Source organism: Lolium rigidum, chromosome 6 (genome assembly GCF_022539505.1).
Source record: "Lolium rigidum isolate FL_2022 chromosome 6, APGP_CSIRO_Lrig_0.1, whole genome shotgun sequence".
Taxonomy (NCBI): Eukaryota; Viridiplantae; Streptophyta; class Magnoliopsida; order Poales; family Poaceae; genus Lolium; species Lolium rigidum.
The window spans coordinates 177,593,767-177,613,911 of NC_061513.1; the positions used below are offsets into that span (position 1 = coordinate 177,593,767).

A 20,145-nucleotide genomic window follows, 5' to 3' on the forward strand; every position below is an offset into this window, starting at 1 on the left:
CACTTCCCCAAATATCATCTTCCTCATATTAGAGGCAACCATCGGCACACAAATGAAATAAAAAGGTAAAAGTAAAGGTTACTACAGTAGTAACAACCTTCAAAAACTAAAATAAGAACCTACTGAAATAAAAATAACCGAAAGAGAAACAACCAAAAGAAGCGAAACAAGTATATACAAATGACCGGCAATTGTAATATGCAATGAATGAGTGATGCCGGCGTACCTCCCCCCAAGCTTAGGCTTTTGGCCTAAGTGGAGATCAACCCCACGGTGCCCATGAGGTGGCACCTCCGTAATATGATGAAGGAGGATCCTGTCCTTGGTACAAGCTGGAGGACGCACCAGGATACGTGACGGTGTACCCGTCAGAGGGCTCGGCGTCCTCGGAGTCGTGCTGCTGGTGAAAGCCAAGTATCCTCAGCTGCTCATCCACCTCCTCCCTGGAGCGCGACCACGGCCTCCTGCGAACACTGAACAAATCACCTGCGGCAAAGGGATTTCCCTCTCATCCCCGTCAATAAACAACATTCTATAGACAATATTTTCAAAATTAGAGTTAGTTGTGAAAAATTGGTGACCCTTCATAGCAGCAATATCAAGCTTAATAGGAATTAATTTCTCATCACTAGGATCAACAGAAAGACCTAGATATGCAACAATACGTGAAGCAACAATTCCTCCATAAATAGGTCCCTTACTAGCTAAGCGACGAGCAATGAGAGCACCAAGATGATAAGGTGTACTTCCAGTAAGTGCAGCAACCAGAAAAGCAAGATGATAACTAGAAATGTTGCTAGTGTTCTCCCTACCAAGAATGCTAGTAGCAAGATAGTAAGTGAAATATCTAATGGCAGGGAGCTGAATGTTCCTTATCTTGCCGCGCTGAATGGTACGGTCATCATCGTTGGTAACTTCTCGATAGAGTTCCATCAAAGCTTTGGGGCGGTTCTCGATCTTCTTCGCTGTACCTATAGGAGTAATGTCCAATGCAGCACAAAAATCACCCAACTTCATAGTAATAGGCATATCATAAATCTTAAACTTAATTGATGGTGTGAAAGGTGTGTTGCTGAATTTAAAGCTTTCAACAAAGATTTTAGTTAGCATATAAAATTGATCACTCTCATCTTCCATATAGGTAGACAAGCCCACCCTATTAATGAGAAACAAGAAGTCATCAAGTAGCCCTGCATTACGCAAAAAGTCAGTACACGGAAAGGATGAAGCATTAGGAATCCCATTGTCCTCTTCATCTTCAAAGCTAGGTGCAATGACATCCTCATCATAGGATCGCCTAACTCGAGTGGCTGCCCTTGAAGGCCTTGCCACTCTTGTCGTATCCCTCTCGAACACTTCTCCAAAGGTGTGGTTATGCATTTTCCTTTTCTGAAATTTTTCAACAATCATTATAAAAGTTGATTTTGAGACATATAAATGAGGGAAACTACTATAGGAACTTGATAGAGTACTAAACATGCATCAAAACTAATTTTTACAACTTAGAACAAGCATGCAAACTCACTTAACATGTCACCTACAACAACAAAATAATCAAGATATACTCAACTAAACAAAATTCTATTTGGATAATCGGAGGAGTCACATACCGGAGAACAAATGCCCCAAATCTCAGCAGCAAAGATGGGCTGAGCAAGGAGATCGAAAATCTCGAGCAAGAACAGAAAGAAACTCGGATTGGAACAATGGTGGTGTGTTTTCCCGTGGAAGAGAGTGAAGTGGTAGGTGGATGAGTGAGTGGAGGGCCAGGTGGGGCCCTCTCCACAGGGTGGCGCGTCCCCCATGCTGGCCGCGCCAGCACATGGGGTGCAGCCCTGGGGTGCCCCACTGGTCAGCCCCAGGCACTCCCAGGTTGCAAATTTTAAAATAGGACCAGTGATATAATTTTTGTAAATTTTTGAAAACTTCGAAAAATGCACATTTCTGGGTGTTAAAATAACTGTTTCAGGGCAGAAAAAGATTTTCAAAATTTTAAACAACTAAAGCATCTTGCAAAACAAGTAGTACTACAGAAAGTAAAACAAGTGTGGAGAAAGAAAGAAATGTTGTTTAGCTCTTCCATGCATTTAAAATGTACTTGTTAACAAGGTTGATCAAGTCTTGCCACCAAATAAATTTTACATGACATAAGAAGAAATAAACCTCAAATCAATCATGTTACCTTATATTGTATTGATATGGACCCAATCATAATATTTTGATATCCTTCTTTAGGCTCATATATAGGACAATCAATAACTCCCACTTTGATAGTTCTCAAATTAGAAATTGTATTAACTCCATATACTTTATCAATCTTCTTGGGAAAATAAACAGTATGCTCCTTGTCATCAACATTGAAAGTAACTTTTCCTTTATTGCAATCAATAACAGCCCCTGCAGAGTGTTAAGAAAAGGTCTTCCAAGAATAATAGACATATTATCATCTTCAGGCATTTCCAACACAACAAAATCAGTTAATATTAAGCAATTATTAGCAACTTGAACAGGAACATCCTCACATATACCAACAGGAACAGCAGTAGATTTATCGGCCATTTGCAAAGATATATCAGTTGGTATCAACTTATCTAAATAAAGTCTCTTGTAAAGAGAAAAAGGCATAACACTAACTCCTGCTCCCAAATCACATAGAGCAGTTCTAACATAATTATTCTTGATGGAACAAGGGATAGTTGGTATACCGGGTCTCCCGAGCTTCTTTGGAACCTTGCCATTGAAAGAGTAATTAGCAAGCATAGTGGAAATCTCCTCATTAGGAATTTTCCTTTTGTTAGAGACAATATCTTTCATATACTTTGAATAAGGAGGCAATTTAATAGCATCAGTCAAAGGGATTTGCAAGAACAAAGGTTTCATCCAATCACAAAATTTATTATAGTGTTCTTCCTCCTTTGATTTTAGTTTCTTAACAGGAAAAGGCATTTGCTTTTGAACCCAAGGTTCTCTTTCATTACCATGTTTCTTAGCAATGAAATCTTCTTTAGTGTACTTTTTATTTTTAGCATGCTTTTCAGGTTCATCTTCAACCTCTTCTTTATCAGAAACATCATTCTTGTCATTATCTTTATCATGTTCATTACCACTTTCAGTTTCAGCATCAGAAATAGAAATACTATTAGGATCATTAACATGTTCAAAAGATTCTACAACAGTTTTATGTTTCTTCTTCTTTTTCTTAGAAGGAGCACTAGTTTCTTTAGTTCGTTGAGAATCTTGTTCAACTCTTTTGGATGCCCCTCGGGATATAGAGGATCCTGAGTAGAAACACCACCTCTAGTTGTTACTTCATAAGCATGTTTTTCTTTAGAAGTATTTTTTAACAAGTCATTTTGCACTTTAGTGAGTTGATCAATTTGAGTTTGAACCATATGAAAATGTTTAACAAGCATCTTAACATCATTGGAGGTTCTCTCCACAATATCATGCAATTTACTAATAGCTTGAGAATTTTCCATTAAATGATTCTCTACTCTCATATTAAAGTTATCTTGCTTAACAACATAATTATCAAATTCATCTAAACATTGATCAGGAGGTTTTGAGTAAGGAATGTCTCCTTTATCAAAGCGTTGAAGAGAATGTAACTCAATTGTGGATGAAGGGGGAGTTATCTTACATAAATCTTCTATGGGAGGTAAATTGTTCACATCTTCAGATTTAATACCTTTCTCTTTAAGAGATTTCTTGGCTTCCCTCATATATTCATCATTTAATTCAATCATACCCCTCTTCTTCAATAATGGTGTTGGGGTTGGTTCAGGTGTAGTCCAATCATCATGATTTTGGCTTATTCTAGCCATTAATTCTTCAGCTTCGTCTAGAGTTCTTTTCCCGAAAACACAACCGAGCACAACTATCCAGGTATGCCCTAGACTCAATGGTTAGTCCACTATAAAATATATCAAGTAAGTCATGCTTTTCCAAATCATGTCCAGGCCGAGCTCTAAGAAGAGAGCAAAACCTTGCCCAAGCTTCAGACAATTTCTCTCAATCTTCCTAGTTAAAACTATAAATTTTCTGCAAAGCAATATGTTGAGCACTAGCAGGAAAATATTTACGAAAGAAAACATCAAGCAAACCACTTGGACTATCAATAGAATCAGGAGGCAAACTATTATACCAAGTTTTAGCATCATCCTTTAATGAGAAAGGAAAATTTTTAGCAACAAAATAAGTACGCTTCTTGATATCATCAGAAAACAAGCTACTCAAAGTAGAAAGCTCATTCATGTGCTCTACAACACTTTCTTTTTCAGTACCACAAAAAGGTGTTTTCTCAACAATAGATATATGAGATAAATCAAGAGAAAATATAATCTTATCCTTAATGTTTATAGGAGATGTGGCAAATTTAGGATCGAGCAGTATATCTAAGCATGTGTGCAGAAGCTTTTAATGTTACTTGCACCAGTAGTAGCATTACATTTATCAATAAAATCATCATCAAGTTCCACATAATCTTCATCAGGATCATCACTAGAGTGTTCAACAGACTCATGTGAATTAACAGGTGTAACAATATTTTCATTAGGAATTTCAGTATTTTCAATTTGTCTAGACCTAGCAATTGTAGCATCTAGAAAAGGACCTAATGAACCATTATCATCAAGCATAGTAGAAGCATCATCAAAATTATCAAAGCAATTTTCAGATTCAGCAGAAGTACCAACACATGAAGCTTGTGGTGGTGAAACAAGTTGACTTATCACAGATGGTGAATCAAGAGCAGCAGAGGTACTCAGAGTTGTACCTTTTCTTGTAGTGGATGGTAATATGGCGACTTTAGCATCGCGAGGTTTACCCATGATGGAGGATTTGCGGCGAACAATATCAATTCAGGTGAACTTGCAAATAGGGCTATGCTCCCCGGCAACGGCGCCAGAAAATAGTTTTGATGACCCACAAGTATAGGGGATCACAACAATCTTCGAGGGAAGTAAAACCCAATTTATTGATTCGACACAAGGGAAGCCAAAGAATATTTGTAAGCCTTAACAGCGGAGTTGTCAATTCAGCTGCACCTGGAAATAGACTTGCTCGCAATAGTTTATCAGTAGCAACAATTTTATAGCAGTAGCAGTAGTGAAATATAAGCAACAGTGTAATAAAGACAGCAGTAGTGATTATAGTAAACAACAGGATTAAAATAATATAGGCATAGGGATGGATGAACGGGCGCTGCATGGATAAGATAACTCATGTAATAATCAAGACAAGACATTTTCAGATAATAATAAAACAGTATCCAAGTACTAAATAACCATAGGCATGTGTTCCGTATATAGTCGTACGTGCTCGCAATGAGAAACTTGCACACCATCTTTTGTCCTACCAGCCGGTGGCAGACGGGCCTCTAGGGAAACTACTGGTAATTAAGGTACTCCTTTTAATAGAGTACTGGAGCAAAGCATTAACACTCCGTGAACACATGTGATCCTCATATCACGACCTTCCCCTCCGGTTGTCCCAATTTACTGTCACTTTGGGGCCTCGGGTTCCGGACAGACAATATGTGTATACAACTTGCGGGTAAGATCATAAAACAATGAATATCATCATGAATCAATAACATGTTCAGATCTGAAATCATGGCACTCGGGCCCTAAGTGACAAGCATTAAGCATAACAAGTTGCAACAATATCATAAAAGTACCAACAACAGATACTAGGCACCATGCCCTAACAATCTTATGGCTATTGCATGAACAATCTTATCCAATCCCTACCACCCCCTTCAGCCTACATCGGGGATTTACTCACACATGGATGGGGAAACATGGATGGTCGATGGAGAGGCGTAGGTGGCGATGATGGCGATGATCTCCTCCAATTCCCCGTCCCGGCAGGGTGCCAGAACGGAGTTTCGATCCCGAAATAGGGTTTTCGATGGCGGCGGAGTTCTGGATGTCTTCTGGAAAATTGGTCGAACCCCCGTGCGTTTTTAGGTCAAGGGCTTTAAGTAGTCCAGAGGGGAGCGCCGGGGGCTGGCCGAGGCGGCGTCCCCATGTGGCGGCGCGGCCATGGGCCCACCGCGCCGCCACGTGGTGTGCGCGCCTCGTGGCCCCCCTCCGTCTCGTCTTCTGGCTCCGTGGGTCTTCTGTAAAAATAGGCCCATTGCAATTATTTCCGGGGATTTTCTCGAAAGTTGATTTTACGCACAAAAATAAGACACTAGGGCAATTCTGCTGAAAACAGCGTTAGTCCGTGTTAGTTGTATCCAAAATACACAAATTAGAGGCAAAACAATAGCAAAAGTGTTCGGGAAAGTAGATACGTTTTGGACGTATCAGGCGCACTGCCGGCGTCAGCAACAACGTGGAGACCTGCACACAAACAACCAAGTACTTTGTCCCCAACTTTCAGCGAGGTTGTCAAGCTCACTGATTTTGCTGAAAACAAAGGATTAAATGAACCGTGTGGAAGAAGAATTGTTTGCAGAGAATAGAACAGGAAAATGATGTACTCCCTCCGTTCCTTTCTATAGTGCCTATAAATTTTCCGTATTTGTTTCAGAATATAAGGTTGTAGCTTAGCTTTTTTTCAATTACCCTCTCCCCGTTCAGCTCCCAAATCGTTCTGGTCCCAAATTTGTTATGGTAAGTTAGTAAGATATAGATTTTCCAAATTTTACGTTGATCTCAAATCGTTCAGCTAGGAGTTTTGTGTAAAAAATACTCTTGCGCTAATTTCCGTGCCAAAAAACTATAGGCACTATAGAATGGAACAGAGGGAGTAGAAGATTGCAATTAAAAGAAGAAGGACCGGAGTCCACAATTCACTAGAGGTGCCTCCCCAATAAAATAAGTATGCTGGGTAAACAAATTACAGATGGACAATTGACAAACAAAGATTCTATGCTAATGGTTGGTGCAGAATACTTGCTATGAAAGTATGCGGGCATTACAACAATATACATAGACCATAATCCAACTCCATCTATGACTAATAATCCACCTTCAGGATTGCATCCACGACACCCTCCAGTATTAAGTTGCAAGCAACGGACTATCGCTTTAAGCAATGTGTGTAAAGTAAACGATGAAACTACCCTTGAATAGAACACCGTTGTTTTCTCCCTAGTAGCAACAACACATCTACAACCGTAGAGAACAAAGTCACTTCCCATGGTTAAATAGAGGCATGAACCCACTATCGAGCATAAATACTCCTTCTTGGAGTCGCTAGCATCTACTTGGCCAGAGCATCTACTAGAAACGGAGAGCATGCAAGATCATAATAACATAATACATAATCTCAACCAAAGCAATCTCTCAATAAATCGGATCCACATCAAACCAACATGTAGCAATTACAAATAGATGATCTTGATCATGTTAGGCAGCTCACAAGATCTATACATGAAGCACAACAAGGAGAGGACAACCATCTAGCTACTGCTATGGACCCATGGTCCCGTGGAGTACTGATGGCGCGTGAGACACACGTCCGTTGGGAATCCCAAGAGGAAGGTGTGATGCGTCCAGCAGCAAGTTTTCCCTCAGTAAGAAACCAAGGTTATCGAACCAGTAGGAGTCAAGGAACACGTGAAGGTTGTTGGTGGCGGAGTGTAGTGCGGTGCAACACCAGGGATTCCGGCGCCAACATGGATCTTGCACAACACAATCAAAGTACTTTGCCCCAACGTAACAGTGAGGTTGTCAATCTCACCGGCTTGCTGTAAACAAAGGATTAGATGTATAGTGTGGATGATGATGTTTGTTTGCGAAGAACAATAAAGAACAAGTATTGCGATGAGATTGTATTTCGGATGTAAAGAATGGATCGGGGTCCACGAGTTCACTAGTGGTGTCTCTCCGATAAGAAATAACATGTTGGGTGAACAAATTACGAGTTGGGCAATTGACAAATAAAGAAGGCATAACAATGCACATACATATATCATGATGAGTACTATGAGATTTAATCGGGGCATTACGACAAAGTACATAGACCGCTATCCAGGCATGCATCTATGCCTAAAAAGTCCACCTTCGAGGTTATCATCCGAACCCCTTCCAGTATTAAGTTGCAAACAACAGACAATTGCATTAAGTATGGTGCGTAATGTAATCAACACAAATATCATTAGACAAAACATCGATGTTTTATCCCTAGTGGCAACAGCACATCCACAACCTTAGAACTTTCTGTCACTGTCCCAGATTCAATGGAGGCATGAACCCACAATCGAGCATAAATACTCCCTCTTGGAGTCACAAGTATCAACTTGGCCAGAGCCTCTACTAGCAACGAAGAGCATGCAAGAACATAAACAACATATATGATAGATTGATAATCAACTTGACATAGTATTCAATATTCATCGGATCCCAACAAACACAACATGTAGCATTACAAATAGATGATCTTGATCATGATAGGCAGCTCACAAGATCTAACATGATAGCACAATGAGGAGAAGACAACCATCTAGCTATCGCTATGGGCCCATAGTCCAGGGGTGAACTACTCACACATCGATCCGGAGGCGATCATGGTGATGAAGAGACCTCCGGGAGATGATTCCTCTCTCCGGCGAGGGTGCCGGAGGCGATCTCCCGAATCCCCGAGATGGGATTGGCGGCGGCGTCTCTGGAAGGTTTTCCGTATCGTGGCTCTCGGTACTGGGGTATTCGCGACGAAGGCTTTAAGTAGGCGGAAGGGTAGAGTCGGGGGCGTCACGAGGGGCCCACAAGCTAGGGCTGCGCGCCCAAGGCCTGGGCCGCGCCGCCCTAGTGTGTCGCCACCTCGTGGCCCCACTTCGTATCTCCTTCGGTCTTCTGGAAGCTTCGTGGAAAAATAAGACCCTGGGCGTTGATTTCGTCCAATTCCGAGAATATTTCCTTTGTAGGATTTCTGAAACCAAAAGCAGCAGAAAACAGCAACTAGCTCTTCGGCATCTCGTCAATAGGTTAGTCCCGGAAAATGCATAATAATGACATATAATGTGTATAAAACATGTGAGTATCATCATAAAAGTAGCATGGAACATAAGAAATTATATATACGTTTGAGACGTATCAAGGACTACTCACGCATCACCTCGGATGAAGGCATGGCGATGTATAGGCCTCCGGCGGTGATTTCCCTTTCCGGCAGGGTGCCGGGATGGACTGCAGAACCCTCCCGAATTAGGGTTTCGGTTGACGGCAGCGTCGAAACTTTTCGTGGATGGAGGCTCTCGTCCCTGGGGTTTTCCCGATACGAGGAATAAATAGGCAGAAGGGCGGAGCAAACGACGAGGCGACGAGGCGCCAGTACATGGGCCATGCGCGACCAAGGGTGGGGTCGCGCCTGCCCTATGTACTGCCACGTGGCAGCTCTCCTGCGCGTGTCCTTCTGGCTCCGTCTTCGTCCTGGAAAAATAAGACTCTAGGCTTTTGTTTCCTCCAATTCCGAGAAACTTTCATGTATAACTTTTCCGAAACACAAAAACAGCAGACAACAGGAACTGGCACTGCGGCACTGCTTTAATAGGTTGGTCCGAGAAAATGCTAAAAAGTGTGAAAAAGTGCACATAAAACATATAAAAATTGTAACAAAACAAGCATGAAGCATCAAAAATTATAGATACGTTTGAGACGTATCAGTCATCTGCGAAGTAGTCGTTGTGCAGCATGGTATGCCCCTCCATCCTCTGCCGGGGCTTCGACTTCTTTCTTCCCGGTCTTGAACCTCCACGGCGCGGCTCTTCCGCTTATCCGCCTCGGCGTCAAGCATGTTTTGAAGGGACGGGATGATCAGCAAATGCTCCCGAATGTCGTCGTCGAAGGCTTGCTCGTCGTGCAGCAGTCGGAGAAGCATCTCGTCGTCGATTATAATTCAGCAGCGGCAGACGAGGCAACGAACAACGACCTATCACGCCTACCTGACAAGACGTCGAACACCTTCTGTGCGAGGAGGCGGGGCGGATTTGATGCCACGTTTTGGGATGCGCTGGCGAAGCGGTGGCGGCGAAAAAGACCGCCGAGAGAGCCATCTGCCACGACGACGCCCGACTCAGAAGAGATCTGCCATCGAAACGACCGGCAAATCGAGCTGCGGCGGAGGGATGGAAGGCGCGGGAGGGAAGGCGCGACGAGAAATAAAAGACGCGAACCAACCGTTATGGAAGTGGTCGCCGACATATAAAAACCCGTCTCGCTTTTCGTTGTGTCCGACGTGTCCGGAGGGTCTCCTCTAGACTGGAGACGGGCTCGGACGCCAGATACAGTATTAAACCGTGTCGGAAGAAAGAGACCTTGAAACTCACGGCTGAAAACAAAAAATTTGTCCGATGTTCTCAAAATACCTTTTGGGGGGCCGCTTCGTGGAAAGCGGCTGAATATGCTCTTACAAGAAACAACGGGCAATATGAGGTGACGAAAACGGGTGGTCCGGATGGCAAATAGCCCCAGATAGGTAGCAATTTTCTCCTCCAACGGCAACCGCTCGCCCTAATTCAGCGCCGCCCCAGTTCTGCACTATTGATACGCCGCCGCCGCCGCCGCCGCCGCCGCCGCCGCCGCCGCCGCCACCGTCGGTCGCTCTGATGCGAATCCTCAGCTCAATTCTACGTCTCTTTCCAAGCCGTAACGCCGCCGCCTCTCCTTCCCAAATGCATCGTCTCTCATCTCCGTCGGGAACTCTCCTCTCTTTCATGGCATCTGATCCGCCTCGCTGGTGGCCACCAGCGCTTGCGCGACGAATTTTCCCTCTATTGGCGGCTCCCGATCCACCTGTCCGTCGTGTTTCCGGGTGCGTTTCCTCTTTCTGACGCTAATTTTGCGTCTTTTCTGCTCGATATAGTTTTAGAAGTTGATTATGGCCTTTTTTATTGTTTTTGTTTACCCTTCTCATTTTAATTTTGGAAACAAATGAAGGATAAGTATGTTTTATTGTTTCTATACTACTAAAGTTAGCGCTTTTAGTTGGTTGCTAAGTTTTGCGGATCTGAAGTGTTGCAAAATTTATGTATATTTAGCCTTGTTGTGTTGGTTTTTTAAAGGCAAATGCGATATTAAAAAAATCCATATTACTCGAAAACAGATAAAAAAAGAGAATAAAACTTTATAATCATTTTCAGGTTTAGATATGTTACACCACGCTTTCAGTCCTTACTACTGATGATACCATCTTATTTATGTCGGGTGCTCGTTTTATGCTCTTTGGTGACAGATCCCCTCATGGATCTCGCAACGTGGCTACCGTCAGTCGAGTACAAGGTGACGAGTCCGGTAAACCATACAGGCCATTGCCCATCCCTTCTGGTAAGGTTATTACTATTTCCCAGGACAGCGAGCATTACGCAATCTCCCAAGGCTTGAAAAACATTAAGACGGACAATTCAAAAAAAATAAAAAACACTTTGACGAGGGGCACAATCTCGGAGGTTATGGATGAAGATGAGAGGAGAAGTGACAGTGATGCTTGTAGGGCAACCTTGGAGGTTATTGCAGGCAAAGCGGATACATTGGGCCAAAATGTGAACCTCACTGGTTGTGAGGAAGGTGGAAGGAGCGCAACTAATGGTCAGATTTCTGAATTTCTTTTTAGTGAAGAAGAAGGATATACTGTGAATAATATACTTGCAGAAAGCAGACACCGTGATGGTTCTATATACAAAGATATGGATTTATGGTGGAAAGACGATCTATCGTATTGCAGATCGTAATGAGAGTAAGTGATAAGTATCTCTTTTCCTATTATATTTATTATTGTAAGAGGTCTAATTTGTTCCTTCAACATTGGCATCTCTTTCTATATCCTTTAGCTCTACATATTTGATAGTTATCATAGAGATTATTTCTAAGGAGCCACTGCTAGCTGTGTATATTCTCAGAACTTTCCTCGCCTTGCCGTGTTTCATTTATGAGAGAATTGCTCTGGTAGTCCTAAAATTCATACGGCATCAGCACTTGAGAGAAGTCCACTTTACCCCCCTAAATTTTGTCTTGAAGTTCATATTACAACCCTATACTTTGATTTGGTTCAAAATACCCCCTCAAACTCTCAAAACACACCTCCCTGAGCAGTTGACTAGTTTGTTACCTATGCCAACTCAGTTCCATGTGTCAACGGTTTTCTCCTCTAGTGACTTGTACTTCGTCTTTCTCATCTCTATCTGTCCACGTCCACGATCGTCCGAGAGCTTGCTGGCAACAGGCGCATCTGGACCTCTAGGCCCGGTTCCACAGTCATGAAGGAGGAGTGGATCTTCTCGGATGTCTCGGCCATGGCGGCGGACACACAACAACTACCACCTACACTTCCATCCCCAACTCGTTCTGGCATTAAACTAAGCATCCCAAGAGCCAAGACAACCAGAAGAGAAATGAGAACGAGCCAGACGACAACAACTGCAGCGTAAGCGCATAAGAGCATCTCCAGTCGCGTCCCCCAAACTGCGCCGGATTGAACGTTTGGGGGACGTGTTTTGTTCGTGTCACGTTTGGGGGTCCTCCCCAACGCCGCCCCCAAACTTTTTTTTAAGGGTTTTTGAAAACACAACCATTTATCAAATATAGCATACAGATAAATATGTTTGCGGAGATTGTTTTCAAATTAAAATACAACAAACAATAAAACAACTAAACAAATGTAATAAATAGGGCTAGATCAAAGTGCCGCGGCATTTGTTGATAATCCTTTGATCCTCCACAAATGCTCAACGAGATCAGCTTGAAGTTGATCATGAACATTGCTGTCACGGATCTCTGTGTGCATGGCGAGAAAATCAGCAAAATCTGCAGGCAACTCATGATCAACCTCCGCAAGAGGGCTCTCACACTCATAGGGACCAACATGTCTCCTGGCATGATTCTTGCGGTCATCCTCGATGATCATGTTGTGCATGATCACACAAGCATGCATCACCTCCCACATTTGGTCGTGAGACCAGCTTAGAGCAGGGTACCAGACAATTGCAAATTGAGCTTGAAGCACACCAAATGCCGCTCGACATCCTTCCTGCAAGCCTCCTGTCGCGTAGCAAAGTGGGAATTCTTCGACCCGATGGATTCGAGATTGTTTTGACAAAAGTGGCCCATTTTGGATATATACCATCGGCTAGATAATAGCCTTTGGTATATTGGTGGCCATTGATCTCATAGTTGCATGGTGGAGCATGCCCTTCCACTAGTCTGCTGAACACCGGAGACTGCTGCAACATGTTGATGTCATTGTGTGATCCCGCCATGCCAAAGAAAGAATGCCAAAATCAATGGTTAAAATTGCGCCGCGGCAGACGAGGTAACGAACAGCGGCCAATCGCGCTTACCTGGCAACTCGTCGAGCATCTTGTGTGTGTAGAGGTGGGGCGGATTTGACGCCGCGTTCTGGGACGCGCTGGCGAAGCGGCGGCGGCGGAACGACCGGTGAGAGTGCCAGCCACGACGACGGTGCCGACTCTCAGAAGAGATCAGCCGTCGAAACGGCCGACAAATCCAGCGGCGGCGGAGGGGTGGGAGGCGCGGGAGGGAAGGAGCGACGAGAAAAAAGGCGCGAACCAACTGTTTATGGAAATAGTCGCCGACATGTGGGAGCCCGCCTCGCTTTTCTTTGTGTCCGGCGTGCCCGAAGCGTCCCCTGTGGGCTGGGAACAGGCTCGGGCGCCGGACAAAAAGCGGCTTTGGGGAACGCGGCTGGGAACGTTTTTTTATCCGGCGCGCCCCAAATCCCTTTGGGGGACGGTTTGAGGGACGTGGCTGGAGATGCTCTAAGTGACGTACCAATCTCTATACCCCGGCTAGCTTGATCGCACCGTTGTGCCGAAAGGTGACTACTTGAGGTTGCTCTGATGCGGGTGCTCGACGACTCGAATAGGAGCAGTTGAAGCAGAGGTGGAGCAGGGCACCTCACCTCCGTCTCGCTCGCGCTCTGAGAGAGAAGAGAAGTCCAGGCCTAGTGCAGAGATGATCAAGAAAAACACGGTGACTAGGATGTGCTGGCAACAAGAAAACGGTGACATGGCAGGATAAAACCAGGGTCAGACTGGTTGGTCTTGAGATGTGTGTGTTTTAGACGGTTTTTAGAGTTTGAGGTTGTAATTTGAACCAAATCAAAGTGTGGGGTTGTAATCTGAACTTGACGACAAGTTTGAGGGTCTAAATTAGACTTCTCTCTCAGCACTTCCACCCCAAAACTTGCACTCTGCTCTTGCGGGTCCTCAACTTGGCGCCGTTTGCACAAATACCAGTTTGCGCCTTTGCCTGACAGGAAAGGCTGAGGTGGCATGTAGAGTTTTGATGACATTGACTAGGACCTTTATTCTGTGCTATGTACCATAAATGCCCAATTGCCCAAGTGAGGCTGCATGAAATAATGCTTTCTCCCTAGAATTTGCTTCCATATCAAACTGTCCAACAATACACTGATGGTGACACAGCCTTTGAGGTGTATTTAAACGGCATAATACACAGTCAAATGCCAGTTATGTGTGCAAATAACAGTATAAATGGCTGTCACATCGCTGTATTTACAATTAGGTCTAAGTCTCCATACTACTAAAGGATCACTAGGTATGGCCGTATGGATGGGGCCAACCAAATCTTCCAATCCTTCTGTATAGCATGAGGTTTGGGTTCAGCAGTTGGAACACATTCATCAGCATCCTAACATTTGCCCATAATTGCCCTGCATTACCAAAAATTAGTACTGACTGAGCTACATAAATTAAATATGTAAAATAAAGCACACAAAAATCATAAAATTCCTGTTTTGGCTGCTTAGAGCTTCGGAGGTAGTAGGGGTGGATCACGAGAGGATGAGTTCATCCTCTGCTTCTTGGTGCTGTTGCTGGCGAGGAGAATGGTAGAAGGGATTATATCGAGAGAACTTAAAGGGGTCAGGAATAGCAGGTAGTAGATATATTGGATTGTTTACAGCTCGCCCTTACACGTCCTCTTATAGGAGGTCCGCCAGGGGACCTGATGCACAAAACCGACTCTTAGAATTGCAATACACAGCTGGGACACTTTTTGACTCTGACAAAAACTAACTCACGTTACCATATTTCTTCTAATTGTTTAATCCGGCTGACTGCTGCAATAATTGAAATGGACTCTAGTTATGGCAACTGATATGCTACTAATGCCGCAACAATTCCACCTACATCAAAATCACATTGCAGTTATCCACAAACACAGCAGCTTGGGGATGATTTTGCCTATATGCTTCACCAGCTGGTTCCTCCTATTCAATTGCCCGTTTTGTACAAGATACACCTGCAGAATTTAACAATGAGAAAACACATCAGTTTGAAGGCCAACATGTTCATGAAAAACTATATCACTAGAGAAAATGCATTCCAGCTTTGCTGCAACCCTTCAGATAAAGCTCCCACAGCCAGCAAAAATGTGAAGAGTCGCAATACCGTTCTCTTTGGGCACCTCTGTCCATTTGCCTGAATCAATTTCATCGTTTTCATGTACCTGTTTTCCCTTGTTCTTTTCAAAGCACCAGTTGCCTTCAGTACCACGGACACGAACTTTACATTTGAAGCCAACTGATACAGGCGTGCAACATACTTTCAGTCAACTATCAAATCTAGTAGTTACAAAATCAAAATATTATATCAGCTCACTCACCTGCTTGAGAGCAGGATCATAGAAATGTCAGCAGAAGAATACATGTTAAACCATCACTGGAACGTCTGAATTCGAGATATCTGTCTCCTTTCTGACCTAGCTTCCTCTGGCTATTTTCTTCTCTTTTCTTTGGACTTAATTGGACAAGAGGAGGGTGTTGTGCAGGAGGGTACCGGAGAGGAAAAGCACCGATGGAAAAAAAAGAGTGCAGACACAACTCTCAATTTCAAGGGGGCTTAGGGTGTGTTTGTTTGGGCTGGAGCTCCACAGCTGCAGCTGTTGTGACTGCAGCTGCTAGAATCAGCGGTAGCTGCCAGCTGGGGCTGGAAGATTGGAGTTGTCTCATGTCTGTTTGTTTCGCCGGCTGGTGTAGCTGCGGCTGCACTAAAATATGTTGGAATGACCTGAATGCCCTTAAAGTTGCGCTGATCGTGTTTTAGTGCTATTTATACTACTCCATCCGATTCATATTACTTGATACTAATATAGATGTATCTAGACACATTTTAATTGTAGATACTCATTTTGGTGGCAAGTAATATGGATAGGAGGGAGTATTATAAATACAAGAAAACATATTTGAGAGTTGTTTTTGCCGTAATTGAGAATTTTTTCACTAGATTTAAGTTAAGTTATATTCCTTTGGTAATATATATATTTGTCACATGGCAGTGAGCTACTTGACTGATTTTAAAACATGTATCCATCTGCTTACGCCAATTCTAGCATAAGCAATTTAAGTGCATTTCTTATCTCACCGTTTTACACCACATCTGCAATAAACTATCCTAGCAGCAGCAAGTGGTACAGCCGTACAGCACGTATGTATGCACTATCCTAGCAGCAGCAGCAATTCGAACGGCACAAGGCAGAGAAAAAGAGCATCAAGAGTTTGTAGCATGGTGTGATCGTACACTCGCACGAGCTCAGCTCAGGGCCGGAGGAATCGGAGATAGGGGCCGCGTCGGGGCTCTGGGAGCTCACAGAGGCGGAGACATGCGCGAGCGGGTACCAGGGAGCGCGTCCGGCAACGATCGTAGAGGCTAGATGTCGGGAACGGGGTTCTTGAGGTCGGGGGTCCCTCTCCTCCCGCCGGAGGAGTGCGGCGGAGCAGATAGCCGTAGATCGACGGGGTGGCGGCTGGTCGGGTGTGGCATCGTGATGGCTTCTGTCGTGCTTTGTTGGTTCGCTAGGGGAGACAGAAGAAACAGAGCTGAACCGGTACGAGGTAGTTTTGCTGTTGTATGTTATTTGGTGGGAGGCTAAATCCGTAAAAGATCAGTTTGGAGCCGCTGCGGCTGAAAGAAGCACCAAATTTGCAGCTTCCAATCCATAGTGTAAATTTGTGGAGCGCTCCAGCGGAGCGGCTGGCAGGAGCTGGCCCAAAAACATGTGTTTGTTTGGGCTCCGGCTTCCACAGCCCAAAAGCTGTTGGAACGGCTGGAAGGAGCTGAAACAAACAGACCCTTAGTGCTTTGAAGGATACCAACTTTTCTGAAGACACGTTCCTTGTTCTGGTTCAGTTTGATGCAATAGCTGCAGTGTATTGTGCCTCCTACCAATAAGCTTTTCGAGGCAGCACTTTCTTTTGGTGTTCCTAATGAAGAACTTCTCGATGGAGCAAAGTTCTTAGTAAGATCGTAGATAGTTTCTACTTACTAGATCAAAAGGAAAATTTCCAAGAGGGCCATGTTATCCTCAAACAACATTTTTTTAATTTGGGATGAGTGTATTTGTTTACTGCTTTAATTCCAATTACAAACTTACACTAACTTCATTTTTTTATGAAGCTCGGTTGGAGGCAATGACGTTCTCAGATCCCACAGATTGCATCATTCATGATGGAACTTGCATGAAACATTACCCGCGTTGCATGCTGCAAATTTTCTCATTGGAGGTTGCTAAAATTCATGTGGATGGTGGCTTAGTAGAGTTGTATGGATACATTGCAGTGCGGGATGATCTTGATCCATTGCTTAATTATGTTGCCAATATTAGCAGGGATGATCCCATCATCGTGGAGCAGGTGCACACCCATACTTATCTGCAATTATTTCGAGGATCAAGTCTATCCTAACACCCACTAGTATTGAAGTTTGTTTGCTTATCCCCCTTACTTGTGAAACTAGGTGTTTGCCTGTTAAAAGTGTCCCAACTATACCAAGGTTATTAATGTGTAATGCATGTTATGGTGACCGACACCCTTCATAACTTGGCAATGCTTGTGGAGTATGGCGAGGTGACTTCATGGACACACGCCACATAGAAAATTAAATCACCTATTACAAGCAATTTAGTAAACTCATACTTTAATATTCCCATAGGAACAAGACTAAATCAAGGTACAAAACCCTGTAAGGAACATAACAAGCAACTAGGAGGCAACAGCCACTACAGTGAGAGAGTGCATAACATCTGGCAAAGGCTAAGGCCCAAATGTGCAATGCAAGAATGGAGGGAAGCACATATAGCAAAACAGAGCAGCGAGCAGGAGCTGAAGAAAAGGGTGGGGAGGGATAGGAGAAGCTGGAGAAGTGGAGAGTACTCGGGCGAAGGAGAGGGTGAAGCTGGAGTGGGACTCGCAGAGAAGACGCACGTCTGCTGCAGTCGGGTGGAGACGTCCCATCGGTGCGGATCTGGAAGTACCGGAGCTCGGATGGACTGGGAGTGGCCCAGATCTGGAAGCACCACTCTCACCCCTCTCTTCTTCGCTTTTGAATCCCTCCCTAGCGTACATATTTCACAGGTGCAGGCACTTTCCCGCTCTGCTGCTTTTCCCATCCTGCACCCGTGCTCAGGCCCTGCATATGGTGTCACAAGTGGCCTAAGGCAACATGTGCATCACCATTTGTGCTCTTAAAGTATTTAGTAGACATGAAACTCAGCTTTCACTCTTGATTTTCTTAATAGGATTAGTGTATTATTGTTATTCTCCAGATATATTGTGTCCTAGCTCCCATGTAATATTTTTTGTTTTCTGTGAAATAAAAATGCTTCCATGTGATCAATCTGTCCAAAATTAGCAGAATAGTAGCAGAATACTTTGTATTGTATAAGCCAGTGGAATATTGATTTACTATGAGAACAAATTTAAATTATGAAACCAAGGGAGTATCCTGTGTTCCAAATCAAACCAAATTTGAACAGTTTTGTATTCTTGGTTGTTTCTTAATACACTACACGCAATTGATTTCCTTTTATTTATAGGCATATGAAGATGCATAGCGTTAGTGATCCTACCACTACAAAAGTCAGTTTCTTTAATCTTCTCATTTCACTAAGGCGTAGGTTTGTAAATATTCATCAATTGAATGACGGGGGCCAAATTTCCCTATCACCGTTATGTACATTGTAACCATTTTTTCTGATACGGGACAAAATCATGGTCATCAGTTGTAAAATATTCATTCATTTGGATGTTACAAGTGAAACATCATAACTGAAGTACTTAGCATAGCTTTAGATATTTCTTACTTTCATATGAAGAGTTCCTAAATACAATAATTTTGTAGGGTTCTCTCATCAACATGTCTGGCCCTAAGCGAGGGATAGAGATGTCGGACTTTACTCTAATTGAATATGACATGAGGATCAAGACAGGCAAACAAGAAAAAGATGACCTACAGCTGATCGATGGTGCTTCACTCATTGGGGATGGTGGCATCTGGATTCAGCCATTCACATTTCACATCCCTGGTGACTGGGGCGCAGTCGACATAACTTTATCACGTCTTGGCAGAGCAGTTGAGGCGACTGTAGAAGTTATCATATCGGAAGTGCAAAGCAATTTCAGTTTGTCTCTTGGATGTTTAACCAGTGGGCTTGATGTGGAAATCCGGCTGTTTGATGGCACCATCACTGATTCTGGTGGCATAAAGAGGTCTGTTATTACTGTAGTGAAGGATTCGTTGATAGATCTGAAATTCAAGTTAGGCGCACAGCCATCCTGTTCCGACCAATATTGTTGCTCCTTCAGGGCAAAAACACATGGGCATGATACTCATGGTATAAAGACTGATTTTGCGTTAATATCAATGAAGGTGACTTGGTCGACCTTGCCTTGTGGCTTTTCGGGGTAAGGTGTATCCAGCTATACTTATGTGTCTGATTAGCGGGCAAAGACAAACTTAGAGTGTAATTAAACTATGAGGTAATAACACTAGTCATACAAAAACTTGCGCGACAAGTGCAAATTCATACAACAACTTGCAATTTGTGATAAGGTAGTACACAAACTTGTTATTGAGGTGCAAACCAGTACAAAACCGATCTAGACATGACACGTGGCTGCAGTAATTTACATATAACCTCTACATGTTTGACTTTTTCCGCTTTTCCCATAGATTAGCCCACTAACGCGGTCCTCGTCCGGCGGTCACTCCGGCACGGCGCGTGGCTCACTGCCAACGCGTCTGCGGCAGATTGGCGCGCGAGCCGGCTCTACCTCGCCGCCGACACCACGTCGCTCTTGTCCGCCTCCACGTCCGTTGGGGACATGCATGGCCGGAGGTGCCCGACATCGGGCAGGGCAGAGGCAAGTATGCCGGGTGATCCC

At 43.8% G+C, this 20,145-nt stretch overlaps 1 pseudogene; it reads left to right on the forward strand.

The window, feature by feature from the left end:
- Window positions 1-10,528: 10,528 nt before the first annotated feature.
- On the forward strand, window positions 10,529-19,792 carry LOC124661959 (annotated as a pseudogene).
- The last annotated feature ends 353 nt before the right edge of the window (window positions 19,793-20,145 follow it).